This window comes from Ochotona curzoniae, unplaced genomic scaffold, assembly GCF_017591425.1.
Source record: "Ochotona curzoniae isolate NIBS_2020 unplaced genomic scaffold, NIBS_Ocur_1.0 contig_3520, whole genome shotgun sequence".
NCBI lineage: Eukaryota > Metazoa > Chordata > Mammalia > Lagomorpha > Ochotonidae > Ochotona > Ochotona curzoniae.
This window is the reverse complement of record NW_024465894.1, coordinates 7,233,796-7,246,128: the sequence shown is the minus strand read 5'-3', so window position 1 is coordinate 7,246,128 and position 12,333 is coordinate 7,233,796. Positions and strand designations below refer to the sequence as shown.

Here is a 12,333-nt window from a genome sequence, read left to right as displayed (position 1 = left end):
GCCCATCACCATAGGGTGACTTGCTTAGAGAAAATCCTATTGCCGTCATCACTCAGCTTCCGTGACAGTCGGGGCCGGGTGCCAGATACCCTGCCAAAGAAGTTCCGTGAGAACTGCCTGTCTGCCCTGGGCTCTGTCGAAAGACTCAGTCCCTCTTCATAGGCCACCTCTCCCTGATCACCCAGAACCTCGGCCACATCAGAACCCCACTGACTGGGGCCCCTAGACCTGTCCCCCCAGACTTAAATATAGTCCTGGAATGCTGGCCAGAGGGGAGGTATGGCAGGTGCTGAATGAGCTGATCCACATCTCACATCATAAAGACAGGCTCCCTCGGCTGACATTCTCAGGAGGTGAGTCTTGAACTGCCTCCAAAAGGCCTGCGCAGGCGGTTCCCAGGCACGTAAGCCAGGACCCTTCAGCGGAGGAAGCAGTGTGTGCAAGGGCATGGAAGCATGCCCGGCTTGGTAATGGTCTGAGACTGACTAGTGATTGTTCTAGAATACTACATGGAGTCTGGAGTACTTACATGGAATGATTACAGTGAGAATAATGATGGTGCTCTGGCCTGCTTGGGCCTGCCGGAATGGAGTTCACAGACTATGTGGCTTTAGCAGCTGAGATGCACTTTCTCAGCGTTCGGGAGGCCAGACGTCCTAGGTGAAGCTGTTGACTGGTTTGGTTTCTTCTTGGTGTTCATATAGCTGCCTTCTTGTGTGTCTTCACCTGGTCACTTCCTGGTCTCTATGTACCTTGCACATACACCAGTCATGCTTGGGGCTTGTTTATATGACCTCACATGTTACCTCAATTATCGCATTAAAGGGCTTGTCTCACCAGTCCCATTCTGAGATAGGGACACTTCGCCATAGGAATTTGGAGGAACAGGTTTCAGTTTGTTACAGGTGGATTGAGAGCAGATTGTAAAGTATCCTAAGTGCAGCACTGAGAATTTGTTCATTATAAACTTTTTAAGCTTTGAATATAGTAGTGTAAAGGAATATAATAACTCAGTCTATATAACTACTGTTCTATTCAATTTTTGAGTTTTTTCAGCAAACATACTTACATAAAAGCCATTTAGGTTTAATGTTACTATTTTATATTTGTTCAATCTGGAATGATGTAATTGTTAAATGGTGAAACATTTAAGAAATAAGTGTAACAAATGTAAGGTGTAATTTTTAGCTATTTAACTTTCGCTTAAAGCATTTTCAAGTTCATTTCAAGTGTGTGTTACAGGGTGGACCTGTGACCTAGCAGGAAAGATGCCCGCATGCCACTGTCCACGTCTCATATTGGGGTGGCTGGGTTTCATTTTTGGCTGCACTCCTGTTCCTGACTGCACACCCTTGCAACCGCTGGAAGGCAGCACGTGGTGACTCCCCTAAGTCCCTGCCTGGGACCCACACAGGAGACTGGGGCTGAATTCTTGGCAGAAGCCCTGGGTGTTGCAGGTGTTTGAGGAGTGAACCAGTGCATGGAGCTTTTTTTTTCTGACTCTCAAAATAAATGAATAAAAATGAAAATCTTTCAATTAGCCGTAATTTTAGGTTCTGTTATTTTCATAATCAGCTGGTTTGTATCCCGGTTGCTCCACTTCCCATCGAGCTCCCTGCTTGTGGCCTGGGAAAGCAGTTGAGGATGGCCCAAGGCCTGGGGACCCTGTACCCATGTGGGAGACCGGGAAGAAGCTTCTGGCTTTGGATCAGTTCAGCTCTGACTGTTGTGGCCACTTGAGGAGTGAATCAGTAAATGGAAGATCTTTCTGCCTCTCCTTCTCTCTGTAGATCTGTCTTTGCAATAAAAATAAATCAATCTCAAAAAAAAAAAAACTAAACAAAACATGATTTAGGCCTAATTTTATATCTCTTTTTGAACTTGAGCAACATATGCAATGCACAACCAAGTCTTCTGATGTTCTTCCCATCTTTCAAGGTACTTCTAGCAGGTGATCTGCCTGATGGAGAAGTCCCGGTCTTGTTGTTGCATCTGGTTTTCTTTGAAACTCGACCTGTTAATTAACCTTTCCAGCCGTCTTCCTATAGTTGGTCTAACAAGTGTGTCCAATAGGTTTCTGTTCTGTTTCTAATCTTTGTGCCAAAATGAGTCTTCAAGTATATCACCTTTCTTTGTATTTTCATATTGGATCCTTTAATGCAGAAACAGATACCTGCAATTTTCTTATCTTTTGGCCTGCTACCTTAGTTTTGCCCAAAAGATAGGGGAGCATCCTTTACTTTTGAAAATCTGCTCTCTTAGAGACAACACTACTTCAGGCTTGGGGATTTTTCCTGGCTGAGAATTTTCATCTGTGAACACAGTAGGCTCTTGGCAGCTCTTTAATAAATGATCTGTGCTGCAAATCATGACACTGGTACACATTTAGATCAAAGTTATCTCGTTCTTTCACAGATGGTCTTGTTCTTGATCTTACCTTTCATGATATTTGAAATCCCCTGGATTCAGGATAAGCATCAGGCGCCAGGAGCGATGCAGTCATTCGTAGGAAATGAGAAGGAAGCTCAAGGACTTCTACACCTCGGGTGTCTCATCAAATGATTTAAGAAGGGCTTTCCTGGGTCAGGAGCTCAGGGTATTTCCATATTAGAGAATCCTGCCTTGTACTCTGTACTGTCTCCAGCTCACTTTCCTTAAAAAAAAAAAAAATCAAGTTTTCTTCTCCTGTTTTCCTCTTTCTTTTACTTTTTCTGGGTCTTTGCTTCAGCTTGTCTTGATCCTTCCTGTCAAGTGGCTGGAACTATAGGGCTGAGGTGTGAATAAAGCATGGTGCTCACTTCCTTCCACTTGCAGCTTCAGGGGTGTCTGCTGCTTCTCACCAGAGTCTTGGTGTGCTCCTTCTTGTGCACCTGCTGGCCAAGCTCAAGCTGGGAACCACACCTTCAGAGTGATGCCAGGGCAGTAGAGGGCACGAATGGGCCCCGGAGACTGTTCTCAGCTGATAGAATGTGACTTGTGCCGTTGTCACCATTTTTAATGGCCACACAATGTGTTCCTTATTTTACTTACTTCTGTTATAATTCACTCATCCGTAAATGCCTTTCTTATTTAACAGTATGCACGTATTGGTAGCATTTGGTATGTGTTGTCCAAAAGAACTTAAAGAATAATTTGATAGATCTTTTTATGGAAACATGTTTTTATTACAAATATAATCTTAGCATATGTTCTAAATAACATAAAATTAACTTTTTATACATTTTTTGTGGGAGAAATACTACCTTTATTATAAGAATCTTTTTAGAAAAATCAAGAATACTAGTAAGAAAATTTAAAAAATCTCTTGAAGTGCCATCACCGTTACTATTGGCCAGTAACTGCTGCTTTTTTCTATTCAGGAGTGCCCTTGACAGATGTGAGCTCGGAACATGCATACCTTAACTTTAAGCAAGATGACATTTTCATGTCATTAGGTACTCTGCTGTTACGACTTACTGTGACTCTGCAGTGTTACTTCCCAAAGAGACACCAGAGTTTACTTAGCTGTTCCATAAGCTTCTTTCAAGATTTTTTTCCCACTGCTCTAAACAGTGCTGAATTGAACAGTTTTGAGTTGTCTTAAAAAGGTTTATGTTACTATTTTTTTTTTAATTGGAAAGGCAGACTTACTGCACCAGACCCTATACACACATTCTTAATGACTTCTTTAAAATAAATTCTTAGAAGAACTGGATCAAAGGGAAGATACTTTTTCAAAAAGACTTCATTTCTCAAGACTATTTTAGATTCACAGCAAAACTGAATTTAAAAAATAATGAAAACAGAGACTCCTATACACCCTGTTTGGGTACACTGTTAGGGAAGGCAAGCTGCTCTTCATGAAAGTTGTCCTGTGCTCCGTTCTAACCTGCATTTGCCCATATTGCCACAGCACGGGGCATTAGCATTACGATGGCTTCTGTGCTAAAGTTTACCTGATTTGTTACTCAGAAGATTGAGGTTTCTTCCTTCTGAAATTCATGTTTATGTTATTCATCCCATTACTATTGATTGTGGTTGGTAATAGCTGAGTTCCAACAATCTTTGTAAAATTGAGTGCTCAGAAAGAACAAAAAGACATTAAAGAAGAAAAATCTCCCCACCCACCCTCCACAGGCCTTCTCCTAAAAGCCCCCTCCCCTCCTTTTTGTTTTAGTTTGCTGCCTTTGTTTTGTATTTGTGATGATGGTTGCTTTGCATGCTCTGAGTAATACACTGAAACAGATGTGGATTTTCCTGTTTGTCTTTTCCGACAGCCACTTCAGGAAGCAGCTTCACAGTACTAAACTTGATGTAAGTGGAGCTCTGGTGCTTGGCTGGCTGGCTGGCTGGATGCTGTTTGTTTGGTCACAGCAAACCACTTGCGCTTTCTCTGAAGCTCCTCCGTTTGTTTGGCACAGTTGTCCGGGTGCGAAAGCCCGTAAGCTCTGCTGTTTGGGGAATGAGCAAGACGTGGCACTGCTCCACTGCCTCTACCTCCTGTTCTTAAAGGGGAATTTTAAGGAACAATTAAAACATCCTCATGGATACTGCTGGCTAAAGTGGGAAGGCCTCTTTTATTTTTGGTGTTGCTTTGAGGTTTCTATTATGCCGAACCAGGTGGGAGGTGGGACTGAGTCAAAAGTCAACAGGAAGAACTGAGTGGAGCTTTGAGATTGCGCTGGTGCCCTGGAAACTTGTTCTGTTCTCTGCCTGTGCTCCGAATTCATGTCAATCATCTCTACCTGTTTGATTTGTAGCTAGTGAGTCTTGGGGCCAAAGAAGGAAGTTGAGGAGTGAGTAGGTCTGATGTGACCTCCTATATTGTAATGGCCTGTTTCCATTTTTGCTTCCCTCAGACATAACCCTGAAGAGATCTCATTACATCTGTCTTGAGAATCTGGTATACAGGTACACACCATCACCATCTGTTTGCAGATGAATGAATGTCAGTGATGTTCTTAGGCTTTCTATATAAACTGTAAGGCGGCTTGTGATACTGGTTGTCACCAACAAGCAATGTCCATCAACACTGTTGCAATCTCCCTAGAACAAGACTTTTTAAACTTGGTCTGCAGACCTTTAATGGATCCCAAGTTAGCCATAGTCTCAAAAATTCCGAGAGTATATTCATATAAAGATTTCCTGTAGAGAAGGATTCTACTTTTTTAAAATTTATTTTTATTGCAAAGTCATTTATACAGAGAGGAGGAGAGACAGAGAGGAAGATCTTCTGTTCTATGATTCACTCCCCAAGTGACTGCAGTGGCTGGAGCTGCACTGATCTGGAGCCAGGAGCCTCTTCCAGGTTTCCCGTGTGGGTGCAGGGTACCAAGGCTTTGGGCCTTTCTTGACTGCCTTCCCAGGCCACAAGCAGAGAGCTGGATGGGAAGTGGGGCTGCTGGGATCCTGGCATGTGCAAGGTGAGGACTTTAGCCACTAGGCCACCTCATTGGGCTCAGGATCCTACTTTAATGAGATAAATTCAATAGATATCTGTGACATAAAATGAGGAAGTATCACTATGCAGTTATGAAACGTTTTTCAGTAATGTAGATTGGCCAACTTAGACATGTATTAATTTATTCCTAATCCATTTGATAAATACACATGACCGAGATGTCTCAGGACTTTAAGATCTGGATCAGATCAGCTTGACCTCTTGTTTTATATCCTCAGAGTCCAAGGTTTGTACAGCATTCTGCAGAATCTTTGAGGTGGGGAGGGGTGCTTAAAGGGAGTTATGGTATGTGTTCTTCTGGTTTTCTGTGCCTCCTCTGTGTTTCTGAACTGTCAGACTAAAATTGAAATTCTCTCTTGTATTTGGTTTTCATCAAGAATAAAGAACACACTCACAAACATTTATAAACATTATCAGGGGTGGGCATTTGCCCATAAAGCTGCTGGTTGGCAGACACCTGCATTCCATACTGGAATGCCTGGGTCTGACTCCTCTGCCTGTTCCAGCTTCCTGTCACACCTTGGGAGGCAACAGATACTAGATCAGGTACTTGGGTCCCTACCACCCATCGTGTCCTTCACTTTTGGCTTTGTCTCAGCCTAGCCCTGACCCTTGTAGGTGTTTGGGGAATGCACCAGTGGATGGGAATGAGCAAGCTCACTCATTCTCTCTCCAGCTGCTAAATAAATAAATAAAATTTTAAAAGGCATTACCAGCTTTGGTAGATTACAGATGTCTCTCTTGAATCCTAGTTATTTCTGTATGAAGTACTTAGCAACTGCCAGTTTTGTGTGAGCTTTGTGTTTACCTAGGTAAGCCTACAGACTACCAAAACACCATTTGACAGGTGCCTCTCTAGGAGATGGATATGATTATATGAACGTCTTTTATAAGTACGTTGTATTTATTTTTAAAAATTGATTTTCATTTTTTTTAAAAGGCAGAAAGATTTTCTAGCTGCTAGTTCATGCCTCAAATGCCTGCAACAGCTAGAACCGGTTTGGGCCAAAGCCAGGGCCCCAGGACTCCATCCACGTCTCCTATGTGAGTCCCAGGGACCCAAGTACTGCCCTTCTTGCTGCCTCCAAGTGTATGTGTCATCAGGTTGCTGGGTAGGAAGTGTAGTAGCTGGAACTAGAACTCACCTACTTCAGTATGGCATATAGAAATTTCAAGTGGTAATTTACTGCTCCAAACAACTGCCCCACATATATACTTTTTTTTTTCATTGGAAAGGCGGATATACAGAGAGGAGAGACAGAGAGGAAGATCTTCCGTCCGATGATTCACTCCCCAAGTGAGCGCAACGGCCCATGCTACGCCGATCTAAAGCCAGGAGCCTCTTCCGGGTCTCCCACGCGGGTGCAGGGTCCCAAAGCTTTGGGCTGTCCTCGACTGCTTTCCCGGGCCACAGGCAGGGAGCTGGAAGGGAAGCGGGGCTGCCGGGATAGAACCGGCACCCATATGGGATCCCGGGCGTGCTAGGCGAGGACCTTAACCACTGCGCCACTGCGCTGGGCCCTATACGTTTTTTAAGATTTATTTATTTGCTTTAAAAAACACAATTCAGGAAAGGAGAGACAGATATTTCATCCTCTGGTTCATTCCTCTGATACTTTGAGTGGCCAGGTTGAAGCCAGGTGCCTCATGTGGGTTTCCCACGTGGGTGGCAGGGACACAAACACTTGGGTCATCTTCTGTTTTTACCAGGTTTCCAAGAGGGAGCACTTGGTTCTGGAATTGGAAAAGTGGGTTCTGGACAGTAACTCTGCTGTCCAGAAATGACCTTGGTTAACAAGCTGGTATGTTGTACATCCTGATAGAGGTTTAAATGTATATGCAGAGGGGTGGGAGCAGTGTGGTGGCCTAGCGGCTAAAGTCCTCCCCTTGCACACACCAGGATGCCATATGGGGCCAGTTCTGATCCCAGCAGACCCGCTTCCCATCCTGCTCCCTGCCTGTGGCCTGGGAAAGCAGTGGAGGATAGCCCAAAGCCTTGGGACCCTATGCCTGCATGGAAGACCCAAAAGAAGCTCCTGGCTCTTGACTGGCTCACCTCAGCTCCAACCATTGTGGCCACTTGGGGAGTGAAACAACGGACAGAAGATCTTCCTCTCTATCTCTCCTTTTTGTATATCTGCTTTCCCAGGCCACAAGCAGGGAGCTGGATGGGAAGTGGAGCTGCCGGGATTAGAACTGGCGCCCATATGGGATTCCGGCATGTTCAAGGTGAGGACTTTGGCCAAATCTCAGCTGGGAGCCACGTACTGTGCCTCATCTCGTACATCCTTATAGTCTCTGAGGTGGGAGGGGCCAGTTAGAAGCAGGCAGTCGGTTTTTTTATAGGTTTTGCCTAAATGCATTACCAGTGTTTACTGTCAGCAGGCAGTAAGCTCTAAATGAGGGGTGTCTGTGTGTTCTTGTCTGTCTCCCTGTTCTTGTCTGTCTCCCATGAATTTCTGCGACTAGAGTTGCTTGCAGCGTACATTTAGACTTTTGCTTCACTTTGATGGGAATGGTTAAGAGCGTGGCCTTTGTAGTCACACACACACACCAATATTCAAGTTCCAGCTGCCACTTACTGGACATCAGCTGTGCCTTAGTTTGCTCATCTCTGAGGTAATAAAGGGAACCTTGTTTGTCTGAGATGATTAAATGACATGATGCATACAGCGTGCCTGCCTGGTGTCCAGCATGTAGGAAGAGTATTGTACAAGACCGATCAGGTCCCTGTGCTTACAGAGCTGGTATTTTAGTGTGGGATGGGTGGTAGTAGTGAAATGTGGTAAACAAATGAGTAAACAACAAAAGTGATGCTGTGCAGCTGTGAAAATAAGACATTACAGATGGATGCATGGGTCACAGAAGTGTGTCTGAAAAAGTAGAATTTTACCTTCGGGTTTGAATAAGAATATTCTTTTATTAGAACTCCTATATATGGAATTATGGGACCAAAGATTGGCTACATTAAAATTTTTGGTCACCTATGGAACTGTATCATAAAAATATAAATAACAAAAAAATTTTTGTCAGCAAAGTATTGACAAAGTGACTTGCAAAATAACTGAAAATAATATACATTCCCTTTATATATAGAAATAGATCCGTCCCTCACTCTCTCCAGAAATTTTCTCCTCATAAAAAATAGAGGTATTGAGGGCAGTGGCGCCCAGCTCAGTTACCGGGCCCCACTAGTATGCTTCCGTATCAGCGTCCCTGGGTGCAAGTCCTGCCTCAGTTAACAATTCCAGCTGACTGGTAATGTGCCTTGGAGACGACAGGTGGTGGCTCAAGTATTTGGCCCCTCCTACCTCTGTAGGAGACAGAGATCAAGTTCTTGGCTCTTGGCTTTGGTCTTGCCCAGACCTGCCTGTTGCATTTGGAGGAGTGAACTGGTGGATGGAAGTTCTTCCCCCTCCCTGCCTCCCTCCCTCTCAGTCTCTCAAATAAAAATACAAATACAGTATAGAAAAATTACCTTTAGGATTTTTTCATTTGCTTTCTAATGAGCTCCATCAGCCAGATGAGCCAGAGAAGAGAACATGTCAGCCCTGTGAGAATCTCTTCTGTTCCCCCTCCCTTCCAGCATCACCCTACAAACCTTTCTCTTCACGCACCGACCTTTTTCTCTGCGCTAGTTCCTGTCTGCATTGTGTGATCTGACCTGAGGCCTGCAGTGTTTTAGCAAGAGATCGTTGTTGGTTAACAACCACTTAGCCGTCTTTAGAATTTGGTAACGCCTGGCTCTGGAGAGGTGCTGAGCAGCTCTGCCTTCACTGGAACCGAGGCAGCGTTGAGAGGCAGGCTGGCTTTTCCACGCAGATTTGTTGGCAAGGCTGTGCTACCTTCCGTGAGTTAAAACCATGCAGAAGGCTCTCCCTCTCTCTGTGTGGCATGCCCTTGGGCAGGGGCCTCGGGGAACATTGCACACCGTGACTGCTGCTGCCCAGAGCAGCTGTGTAATAAGCCCTCTGTTGTTTCTTTGGAGTGTGTGTATGTTTGCATTTACTGTTTGTGGATCTCTGCTCAAGCCTAGTGGCCTCCTCTGTAACCCATGCTGTAAGAACTGTTCTCTGCGTGGGTCTCAAGTGGGATTCAGCAGCATTACAGTACAGTCTGGTTACGTTTCACACCCCACTCAGTACTGTGTTGTTTGTTTATGGAAAAGTTGTATATTTTTTAACAGAATAAGCAAGCATTAGAATGTAATTTCTGATTAAAGCCTTAAAGAGAATGCTGTGTACTTCAAACTCAAGTAGCTGGAAAGTCTCTTGGGGAGGGTTTTTTTTTTTTTAACACATTTATTTACATTTTCTTTAGAAAGGCGGATTTACAGAGAGCAGGAGAGATCTTCCATTCACTGGTTCTCTGGCCACAGTCGGAGCTGAGCCAATCCAAAGCCAGGATCCAGGAGCTTCCTCCTGGTCTTCCATGTAGGCTCAGGGTCCCAAGGCCTTCGACCATCCTCTGCTGCTTTCCCAGGCCACAAGCAGGAAGCTGGAAGGGAAATGGAGCTGCCAGGACCTGAACTGGCACCCATATGGGATCCTGGTGTGTGCAGGAGGAAGATTGAGTCATTGTACCTAGTCTAAGTCTCTTGTTTTTATAAGTGATGTCTTTTTGTAATGTGTTTCAACTCCATAACTTAAATAAGCCATCATGAGGGCAACCTGTGTGAGCGAGGGGCCCAGGGCTGTTGCAGGGAGAGGATGTGTTTGGTGGATTTGTCCTCCAGGAGCAAAGCCCCAACCTCACTTGAAACCCAGAGATTTGTCATCCAAAATACGTGCAGATTGCAGGTGCTATAAATAGTCTGCACTCCAGTACACAGCTTCTCCCCCAGCTGCTGCTGCCTGGCAGTGGATCAGACGCCAGCCTTGAGTGGGCCAGGGGAAACTGAGCCTGAGGGGGTAGTCAGCCCCTTGGGGGTCAGGTACTCACCCCCTGGAGTTCCCCATTTGGGCTCTCCCCCACCCTCCATCCAACCCGTCTCACCATTGGTAAACTCCACTTCTGCTCTAAGTGGTGCTGAGCTAGGATTCCTGGCAACTGCTTAAAGCCCTGGGGCCACTGTGTGGTTGGTTGAGTGAAGACTGAGGAGGGGTTGGCTTTTCAGGGCAGCAGCCTGCTGGGTCACTTCTGTGTCTGAATCCTGGAGCCAGGAGGAATGGTGCTGCTTGTTGGAACTGTGGCACGCCCCAGGCCAGCGCTGCCCTGCTGCGTGCCAGGCGGGCAGGCTGCTTGGCATGTGGGGAGCCCCTCTGAGGACTCACAGCAGAGCAAGTGAGGCCATTCCACAGGGTATTACTATGCTTCCTTTGGAAAAAAAAGTCTTTTTAGAAAAAATTCCTTGTTGTATTTTACAGTGGCTTTTTTGTCAAATGCCTTCAAGGAGGTTCTGAGTAATTGGACGTTTTGTTGTTGAGGAGGGGACAGAGAAGGCTGGTGGTAGGAATACTGGGGAAGGAGTCAGAAAGCCTGGGTTTCCCAGCAGACGGCCTCACTTTGCCTTGTTTGTTTTTTCCTTTGTCAAATGAAAGTGGTTCTGTCTCCTGTTCCACAGGGCCCATGGAGCATTTTCTGTCAAAATGCTTTGGTCAAGTGGGGTCCTGGACTTGTGGAAGGAGAGCACAGACAGGATAGGGGAAAGGAGTCCCGGCTTTGCCTCTGTGCTCCCAAGCAAAAGGCTCCAGTTTCAGCCTCAGGATTTTCATCTGAATAGTGAGAGTATCTGCTTTCCTCATAGGAATGTTGTAAGAAGCAGAATAACATAAAGCATGGACAAATAGAGATAGTTAGATGGCAATAATAGTGATTATTACACTTAATGTGGAGATGCCCTCTGGCAGTTCTTCACAAACGTGCAGTATATAGGAGTTGAGATCAGCCCTACTAGAAACTCATAATAACAGATGACTTTTTAGGGATCAATAGGTGGCTTAATATGCTAATCCCCCACCTGTGGTGCTGGCATCGCATGTGGGCACTGGTTCTAATTCCCAGTGCTTCATTTCTGATCCAGCTCCCTGATTGTGGCCTCTGGGAAAGCAGCAGAGGAAGTGCCAAAGCAGTCAGGTGAGTGCCTCGAAAAAGATCCCGACTCCTGGTTTTGGGTTGGCTTAGCTCTGCCTGTTGTAGCCATTTGGGGAGTGAAAACCTCTCTTTCTCTTTCCTTCTCTCTGTAAATTTGCCTTTCAAATAACATTTTTTTTTAATGTAGATGATTTTTTAGAATTGAAATAATGTAAGAGCTGTTTTGTTTTGTTTTAAATCTTGAGTCCGGAAAAGCAACCCCTCCTGCTTACCCTTCACCTTGAGGCAGTTATTTTTGTTTTTCTGAGTTTACTTCTTCTACCTCTATTTCTCTAATATCACCTGTGGTTTATTTTTGAAGGATTTATTTTATCTAGTTGAAACAGTTTCAGAGGGAAAGAGACAGAGATCAGTCGAGATCTAGCATTCACTGGTTCACTCCTCAGGTGGCCACAGTGGCTGGGACTGGGCCAGGTGAAAGCCAGGGCCCAGAACTCTTTCCAGCCCTCCTGCCTGGGTGACAGAGGCCCAACTACTTGGTCCATCTCCTGCTACTTTCTTTTTTTTTTTTTTTTAAAGATTTATTTTTATTATTTTTTCATTGGAAAGGCGGATATACAGAGAGGAGAGACAGAGAGGAAGATCTTCCATCCGATGATTCACTCCCCAAGTGAGCGCAACGGGTCGATACTATGCCGATCCGAAGCCAGGAGCCTCTTCCGGGTCTCCCACGCGGGTGCAGGATCCCAAAGCTTTGGGCTGTCCTCGACTGCTTTCCCAGGCCACAGGCAGGGAGCTGGAAGGGAAGCGGGGCTGCCGGGATTAGAACCGGCGCCCATATGGGATCCCGGGCGTGCAAG

The 12,333-nt window shown here is 45.3% G+C and overlaps 1 protein-coding gene across 1 annotated transcript in view; it reads left to right on the top strand.

Annotated features, from left to right (window-relative positions):
• Positions 1–12,333, top strand: part of PKIG (cAMP-dependent protein kinase inhibitor gamma) — a 67,791-nt gene that overhangs the window by 24,186 nt on the left and 31,272 nt on the right. The gene's annotated exons all lie outside the window — the stretch shown is intronic.